Here is a 9,817-nt window from a genome sequence, read left to right on the forward strand (position 1 = left end):
TTCACCATCCCACACGACTTCAAAAGCTGCCCCACGGATTCAGCTTAAAAACTTGAGTTTGCGGTTCTCCCTTACATACGTCGGTAAAAGTGCTGTGACCCAGACAGCCAGCTCAGCTTTAGTTACAAGTACGTTGTATTTACTCCTGCAAACATCCTTGTGTGCAAAAAGCACCTCTCTGCCTGGCACAACCCATCTGCTCCCCCAAGCTCAGGCTGCTGCAACTTGCCAACTCAGAGCAACCTTGGGCCGCCGAGGACGAGAAGGGCAGCGTGCCTGTGAGCCAGGCAGGCTGTGAAGCCCTGGGAGAGGCTGGGAGCTGGGTCCCGGCACCGTGGGAGATCAGCCTTTACGAGCAAGACTTGGGTGACTTCATCCTTCAAAGGAAGGACCATTCCCCGGGAGCCGGCGGTTTGGTTATTGCATCTTATCTCCTTCTGGGAGGCTCATTCGGGCTGGGAGCGCGGGCTGCCTCCGGGATTTGCAATCAAACAAGAAGGAACCAAAATGTCAAACCCAACAAATTCCTGCCTTGACTGAAAAATAAAATAGAAGTCAGGGATTTTAGTTTTGTTTAAAGACCAGAATATCTGAATGTCATCCGAGCCAGAATGGAAGTTGAAGTATCTAGTTTTAATGAATGTGCAGATGTGCGTGTTAATAAGGCTCCGAGAGCAAGTAATTGCTGCTTTTTGTACACAGCTCAGACCGTGTAGTAAATGGGAAAGACTGCCAAATCCCATTTGTTACTTCTAACACGCTCTACGTTACGTCTTGTTTCTATGGCAATAATCCCAAGAAGGATTGCATGTCCATATAGATCAAGAAATAAATTTCATGGACATATAGCTGTCTAGATGAGGAAAAGAAAAAGTTAAAACAGCTGTGAACTTACAAGACACATCCTGGCTTCAGCGTAAAACAGAACTCAAAGTAATAATTTATTCAGTGCAATCCCTCACTGTCAACGCCACTTTTATCATCAAATAGAAACGTATCTAAACAGGATATTGCCTGAACTTTTGCATCTCATTACACGAGAAATCTTGCCGAAATACATAGTAATGCTTCTTAAGAAAAAGTTACCTTTTTTTTTAAACTGAATAAAACCAGCTGTACAACTGTCACTGAGACATCTGTCTTGGGTATTGTTAAGAAATTAAATTTTACTTTTTATTATGAAGTTCCTGGTCTAATCTCAAATTTTCGGGCAAGGCCTGTGTCACATCTGAGCTGGTGCCTGGTTGCCACCTTACTTGCCACTGAAGAAGACCTGAAGGTTTCAACCTCATGCCTTTTTGCTCACTGTTGGCTGATACTGTTATGTTCACAGCAGGATGAAGGCCAACTGTACAGAGACTAAAAACCCCTTGCACTACTAAGCTTGATAATAACTAACATTAGTATTTGGCAGACAGGAATTTAGGACAGGGACTTCTCTGCTCACAACACCTCATTTCTTTTTCTGTTCATGCAGTTTCCAAAGTACTCTTTTCAAAAGCACTAAACAGAAACAAGATCTTGCTTTGAAAGAGCCCACATATGTGATTGCCTGCAGTAGGCAGAAGACGAGGTTATGCTGTCAATCACTCGCAGAATACGGAAACAACAAGGGAAGCACTGAGAGAGGAAAACAAACAAGCAAACAACCTCAAGGAGATTTGTCTTATTGTACTGACGGTGGTTTGGATGCTGGAAAAGGTAGGCGGTGTAGAAGAGCCAGGCCCTTCTCCGAAGAGCACAGTGACAGCCCGAGAGGTAACACCCCCAGGCTGCAGAAGGGAAATTCCAGTTGAACGTAAGAGAAAATCCTCCCCCCCACTGCATGAAATTGGAAGAGGGACCTGGAAAGGATGTTCCATCTCCATCCTGGGAGATTTTCAAAACTCAACTAGACGAGGCCCTGAGCAACCCGAGCAAACTTTGAAGTTAGCCCTGCTTCAAGCGAGAGCTTGGGCTAACAACCACGAGAGGCTCCTTCTGATTAACTTTTCTGTGATTCTAATACATGTCTGTCTTAAACTGCTGCAGCATTGCCCCATTTCTGGGCTTTTTAATATAAACCATAGCAAGTAAAAATCTAGTCCAGATCATGAGATATTTGTAAAGAAGTCCATGTTGGGTATAAAAACTTTTTCCACTTTTCCTGGAAAGAACAGCCTGCACGTGGTAAAAATGGCCCAAAACTTCACTTGAAGACCGCTTGGACTTAACCTGAAATCAGTGAGATTTAAGCATGTGAAAATTCAGCAGGTAAGTGCTTCCCTAAACTTTAGTCCAATTCAACATACAATGTTTTGCTGTACCTCTCATTTCAGAAGGAAATCAGATGCCAGTTTCAACCAAAATTTGCAGGATGATACAAAGATCTCAAAAGCAGCCGAGTTCCTCCACATGCCATAAAGCTGAGCAGCTGGGTAGAGGAGAAAGACCCAAACTATTGACCTTCTGGGCAGAGAGCAGTGATGTGAGCTGACCTGTCGCTGGACTCGAGGACTTGTATGGAGGTGAGAGACCTTACAAATACACTACCTGAAGGAACAGCATCCACCAACCTTGCTAAGTATAGGGAAATCTAATCATGCAAGAAAAAGCCAAACCCCCAAGTTTCACAAGTTCTGCTGCTCTTATGCATACTTAGAAGACTGGGAAATTTCCAGCAGTAAACATACTGGAGGGCTGGTGCCCTGACTTTGGAAGCATATACTGCTGCACACTGGTCCCAAAACCAGACTTGGGTTCAGAAGGAGCAGAGGTGCTTTGCTAACAGCACACAGGCTCTTGTGGCACTGACGAGGGTAAAATATAACGTGTGGCTTGAAGGACCGCTTTGATAAATGGTGCTGCTGGTGGGGGGATCTTAGTGAAGGGCAGACTTCCACACCCTGCCATGCAAAGTGACTGATGATACAGGGGGCTGCACACATACGGCATTTAAACTATCCCTGTGCTCTAAAGGACTGAGAGCTGGAGATATGAAAATGTCTCTGCACTGGTTAAAAAAAAAAGAAAACAGAAAATGCAAGGGGAGACTGTTTCTGGGACTGGTTTCTATTACACAGGACCTTCCATGTGGGAGAAGGCAGGGCATGTGGCTCCTTCCTTGCCTACAGAAAAACAAGGTTATAAAATGGAAAAAAGCAGGTTGGACTCAGCACTGACATCTGCACAAAGGCAATGCAAAATGCTACTGAGCCAGTGCCGCAGCATTTTGCATTTAATTTACCAAAATGTTCAGACCACCAGCACAGTGGCACAGTGCAACCAATAATCCCAGCTCTGTGCAGGTGGTGCTGAGCAAGAAGGCACAGGAAAGGTCCCTCCTCGGTAAGCGCTGGGGCACTTTGCAGTAAGATGTCCTGGTGATCCTCTGTCCCTAGGTATGAGGAGGACAACGGTGTCACACCGGACCATAGCGGGCTCCTCAATGTTCTCCCAGATCTTGGGGTTGGGTGTTCAGCCAAGGATTCTCTGACTGGGAAATGCAACAGCTCGAGCAACAGCTTGTCCAACTGTGGCTTTTTTGGATGATAAAGTTGGGTTTGCTGGAAGCGAGCCCATTGCCACTGCAGAGGAAATGCACTTCTGGGGTGTTATGGTAATAAATGGAACAGGGGATCTTCTGCTGTATTTATTTCTACCCCTACTCCTTTCTGCTGTTCTTCTGTTTCATCATTCATAATTCTTAGCTTTTATTGGCTATTACAAAGTGCCTTTTCTTTATATTCTTTTAATATATTTCATATTTTCATAAGATTGGAAAAGAAATTTAAAAATAATGGCAATATACTGCTTTTTAATCTTTCTCCACTGGCCGGGACTGCTAAGCATTCCAACACAGTGATGAAAATAGGCAATCCATAGGCACTTCTCACTAGAAATTACGCTGCGTACACAAAAATATTTAAGGACTTGATTCACTGAGCCAAAGCATGAGACCAAACGATCACCAATGCTTAGGAGAAAAGCCACCCACAAACTCTGCACCCATCTACAACTGCAAGTGCCTTAAAACCTCTGGAAAAACAGCGCCCAAACCTGGAAAACTGAGCTGGGCATGGCTTAAAGAAAGGACTGCCTAACCACGCACATAACATGGGCTGGCCAATCTGCAGCAAGAGAGGCTCGATGTGCTAGAGGATGGCTAACAGGCTGCCAGCTCTGCCTTCCTGGTGCCAGCCAGGTGACCTGCGGCAGAGCCACGAGGGTAAATACCCCACCAGCATTCCCCAGCTCCACCACCTGCTGTTGCAAACGTCCCCGTGGCAATGCTTACGTGGACACGAAATGTTCAGGAAACATTTAATGTGTTTTTCAGCAGCTTTGATGTGATAAGTGTTTTATCCTTTTATCAAAAACTTAATCACACTGTTTACTTTTGATCTTCATTTCATGTCTGCCTTCCATCTGCTCTGCCTCTCTCAAGGGGAAACAAGAGCTGGTACCATGTGACGAATGGAGCGGGGCTGCAGACTTATCTTCCCACCCACTTAACTTTCAGATTAACAAAATAAATAAAACCCTTCCCACTTCAGGGATGAAAGGCACAAGCTTTCGACAATCTCCCACCAGAATTACAGGAGCTAGAGAGGACGGCAAGGGAAGGCGTGGAGGTTGGCGTGTCCGTCTGTGCCATGAGGGAGGCTCCAGTTTCACGCGCTATCCTTGACCGCGATGGTGGGCTCCTCCTTGCAAGAACTCAGGACGTGCAAGTCAGTCCTCAGTGAGCATGAGCAGGGGATAAATCAAGGGTATGGGGGACTCAAGGTCAAGCATAATTTTGCAAGGCACACACTTTAACAAATATACCTAATCTAGAGTGAGTTGGACTGGCTCTTACTCCCATCTGGGAACAGAGGTGGGACACATCTCCCATCCCATCCCATCTCAATCCTGCAAAAGTCTTTACTGATCCGACCAAAACCAGACAGTTCAAGGAAGTGAAGATGGTTCACCCTAAAATATTTTGGAAAAACATCTTGGAGAATTCTTGGCCAGCTTTAGTAACCAAACCTATTATCCAACCATTGCTAATCTCTCTACATGACATTGGAAGAGCTTTGCTGAAGGATTTGCTCTGCTCCAAAAGCATCAGGGACTAAGGGATGGAATAGCAGGAAAAGAGAAAGAATCACAAGCAACCAGCATCTTCTCTAGATGGATGTTGGCCCAAATGATCTAACGGACTGCACAGCCCTGCAGCTCAGAGCAGACATACAGATCTCTTCTTCAATGGTTAGTTGCAATCCCACCAGAACCAAGGCCTCGTTTCTTCCAATTCACATACAGGCAACTCCTGCTCCAACAAAAGTCACTACTGCGATGGACAAACAGCAGGATTGGAAACTGGAGCCAACGGTGATCTACTTAATGCCACAGGTGGGAGAAGAACCAACTCCCTGTCCTATTCATTGGGCTTTGAGGTCCAAACTATAACCAGAGTTAGCATCTAGGTAGCTTGGCAAAGACTTTGACTCCCGAACTGAGACTCAAGCAGGTAATGACTGAAGGAGCAGAAACAACTGTGCTGTGGAGCAGGTTGCACAGCGCAGGCGAGTTTCGAACCCTCCGCATTGACAACTTTGCAGACAGCCTGAACACACAAACTAGAGCCAGAAGGGTTTAGCTGTCCGTAGATGCATTATTTGGCATGAAGAAGCTTTTATCAATGATGCTTCTCGTCTCTGCCACATGCTTCCTCCGGGTCAGGACACGGCGTGAGTCCTTCAGCTGCTCCCCATGAAGCACGCGCTTTCTGCCCCATCCCCTGGAGAACAAACCCTGCTCTGTGCTCTCAGCCAGGACAGCACAAGACACAGAGGGGTCTCATCTGCCTTGGTACCTGCCCACTGCTGTCATACAAGCCTTAAATACCAGTGGGCTCAGCAGAAACTTCAGTGATAGATGCCAATTTTTCTTTGCATTACTTTCAGTAATTTTCCAGCTATTCATCTTCGCAGACAAAAAAAAAAAAATTCAGAAGATAATAATAATGAGCTAAAATTCAGATTTTTCTCTATTTCTTTTGTAGGGAGGGAAGCAGAGCAAAGAGGAGAGAAAGAATTCTAATGTTTCAGAAAACAAAAGGAAAACCACTGCAAAGTAATTGCTTCCAGTTGTCAAGGCCATGGTTATAAATGTTTTCTCAGCAACAGTACCTGGCATTAACAAACTCAGTGTATTTGATGCTGATGTAATTAGGAAACTAGTAGCAGACATAACTTTCTTTTCACCTTTTCAGCAGGCCATAAAACATTCAATTTACAGTCCATGAAGTTGTGAGATTGCAGAAAACTCAACCTGTCAATCCCAATACTGTTGGAAATGGTTAAATGAGCAATATAATAAGCTACACAACTTAGAAACACAAAAGAATCACAAGGGAAAAGAACCATGGGATGGGAAAGGTGGGGAAAAACACTTAACTGCAATATTCTCCAAACTCAGTAACAAGGATTACATCTCGGAGCGGGCTGGCTCCCTCCCCTTTCCTACCCATTCCTTGCAGCAGCTGAGGCACTTTACTGAGATTCCCATGAACGAGATGGCAAGAGCAGCAAGTGAATTTAAGGGTTTTGGGTATCTAATCAGAATTAGATGACAATTCCATTTCCTTTGATCCCACCTAGTTCTCATCTCTTACTCATCTCCCCTCCCAAATCACTTCCCTAAGGAATTCACCCCCGCAGTCCCCTTGCGTGGAGCCTCCTTCGGGTGCTGCAGATCAGGAGGGGAAGGAAAAATCCTGATCTTCTTCTGCAAGATTTCTTTGGGGGGGATGAAATTCCTCTAAATACCTGGTTTGGCCCAAACTGAAGTGCTCCGAACTGTCCTGGGAGTTGCTGGAGCCTGAAGTTCGGGTGAGTGCTGCTGCCCAGCCCCATTCCTGGGGAGGAGGGGCAGGGCATGGCGAAGCCCCGTCCTCAGCACAGGGTGGGGAAGGGGACGCACTGGGAAGCTCTGACCGGGGACAACAGGCTACAGGAGCGACCGAGCTGCAGCTCCCATGGGACGCTGGGGAAGCACCTAAAGCATAAACCCTCTTCATCCAGTTTTTCAAGGAAAAACTGAAACCAAAGTGACCTCTGCTGTAAAAAGCAGCTACAAACTCACACACCGAGCAATTCTTGATGGGCTTCCAACTTCCCCATGAAAAAGCATTCTAATCCAAAAGAGTAATTCTAAAGATTCAGACCAGAAACTGGACCCAGCACGTCCAAACCAGCATTTACATTGCCCCAGAACATGCAGAGAAGCCCTCAGGTCTCCATCTTCGCCCTTCTAGCACTTGGGCGAGTCACGGAGCAAAGGCTAACATTCACGACAAGCACAAAAACGATCCCGGCTCCTTCCTTTGCAGCAAACCTCTGGACCAGAAGGGGCCGGTGCAAGCAGCGCCTGCAGCGTAACTTCATTCCCCTAAAGACGTTGCAAGATGACAGGAAAAAGATTCAACTCAAACCTTACAGAAATTACTGGGCTCTGCATCTCACATATTTACTCCGGGCTAGAACAAGAGCTTTTATTCTGAGAGATATGCACATAGCTGCATTCAAAGCCAGCCAACAGGAGAGGCGTGCGTACATCTAGCAGCTGAATTTTTTCCATCGTGTCAGTGAGAATGATCACAGCTACTCTCGTACTAGAGGTTTATGAGAAATATCTTGCAGTCAAAAAACTACAGTGAAAAACCAACTACGCTAACCAATTACCTCAAAATCTGACGGACATGCCTCAGAAAGAGGCCCAATTTATAGGTAAAGAGGCATTAAATCAATTACCAGCATGATGCAAGCAGGAACAAGGTCACCTTGCTGAAGGAATATTTCTGTTTATGCTCATGTCGGAGTATTTTGTTCAATAGAGAAAAATGGAAATCTGATTATCATGAATTTGGTAGACTGGTCTGAAGTAGAATGTAAATCAGAAACGAGAAAATTTATGGCCAATTAAATTGAACTCCAATCAAAATCCCATTCAGGCAACAGTTCCCTGGGGGCTTCAATTTGTTAGTGCCACATTTTTTTAATAACTTTCTTTTTCATGTAACATCAGCAATAATAAAAGCCCTTCAATAACAAGCAGAGCCGCAAACACGTTATTTATCTTAAAATGCCATCATTGCCTGGAATCAGAAAGCATTGAAAGGATGCACCGTAATCGCTCAGGAACAACTCCCCATAAAACTGCAATGGGTGTAAAGCTTTTTGCCTTAGTCTCAGAACAATTTCTCTTTTCATTAATCTGGTTCAAGTCTGAAGTATTTCTCCTGAGTAAGAGTGAGTTGGCATTGACCCCGGCACGAGACTGAACGCAGCCTCTGACGTCCCAGACGCTTTCCCAGTATTGCGTGTGCAAGTGAAGTCCAGGGCCCGTGGCATATCTGGGCCTCATCATTACCAGATTTTGAGTAATATTAGAAGGAGAACGCCTACCAATATATTCCAGATGCCCTTGACAGTATTCAAATGTATGCTAAAGGCAGCAGTCGGGATTCCTCTCACTTTAGGCTAGGAAATCTATTTTCTGCTCTAATGTGCCTCTCTCCCCTTACGCCTCCCCCTTCCTTCTGAGTTCCTGGTAAAACCCTTAGACAATATAAAAACTATTCTGGTGTATGGGATTTTTTTCTTCTTTTTTTTTTTTTTAAAGAAAAATGTATCTTTTTTCTTTCCTTAAGGAAAGGAAGGATTTCCTTTTCCTTAAGGAAAGGAAATTTCCTTTTCCTTAAGGAAAGGAAAAGGATAAATAGGACATAAATGGAACAACGAAAATGTGAGTGCTTAGAGTGGGAATGAATTGCTATACCTTTTGTTAAACACAGAATTGCACAATTTGCCCCGAGTGAAGTCAGAGCTCAACGAGGCATGGACGGAGAGGGAAATCCCGGAACAAAACCACGCAGGCAGCGTTCCCAGAAACCACTGACATCACCAGGAGCCTTTTGGCTCCGTTCAGTCGTCGCTGACGGGCCACCACTGTGACTGCCTGGAAATCAGTCAACGCTTGGATTTTCTTGCTTCGGCAGCAGGAGTGGTAAGCAGAGGAAGCTATTTAAGGATAACTAACAGTTGTCAATCTGAAGGGCTGCGCGGTTTTGTAGGGCAGCCTGGGCTGCGGCATCATCAAACTCACACTTACAAACGAGAAAGCTGCTGCGGGAATTTTATTTAATATCTAAATACACGGGCATGACATCAGGACTGCCTTCAGACCTCAGCAGCCACCTCCTCTCAGGAACAGCTTCTTCCAGGCCAAACCTGGAGGAATCAGAGCGGCTTAAAAGCAGCGTGGCAGAGCCTGGCCCCTGCAACACCAACAGCCTTGCATGAGCAAGGACACCTCTCCCCATCTAAATGAATGCTGTCTTCACCGCATGCTGTCAGAATTACAATGGAAAGCCTGTAAATAAAACAAAAATGCAGACCTCAGTCCTCCTCTCATGACATCTTGGTGAGAACAAGCCCTGACAGGAATAAAAAAAACCCTCCCACACTAAGCAAAGCAATTCTGCTATTTATGCAGAAGGAAGAAGGAAAGCTGTATATCAAACAAATAATTACAAGAGCAGCTTTATCAGTCCCTGCTGATTACCCTCAGCTGGGTTTGATGATTCTGCCAGCGCTTCGCAGGTTGTTCAGAGAGGTGCATGTCACAACATTTCACTTGCAGTCCTTTCATTTATTAGCACCTACTGCTACCTGTCTCTTAGTCAAAAATCTTGGCATACATTTAGAAATTGGTCTCCTGGAATCTGTCAGAGAGGTTTAAAAACCTATAAATCATATTTTTATATATACACATGCATCCTCAGACA

This window comes from Mycteria americana, chromosome 8 (genome assembly GCF_035582795.1).
Source record: "Mycteria americana isolate JAX WOST 10 ecotype Jacksonville Zoo and Gardens chromosome 8, USCA_MyAme_1.0, whole genome shotgun sequence".
In the NCBI taxonomy this organism is placed as follows: domain Eukaryota; kingdom Metazoa; phylum Chordata; class Aves; order Ciconiiformes; family Ciconiidae; genus Mycteria; species Mycteria americana.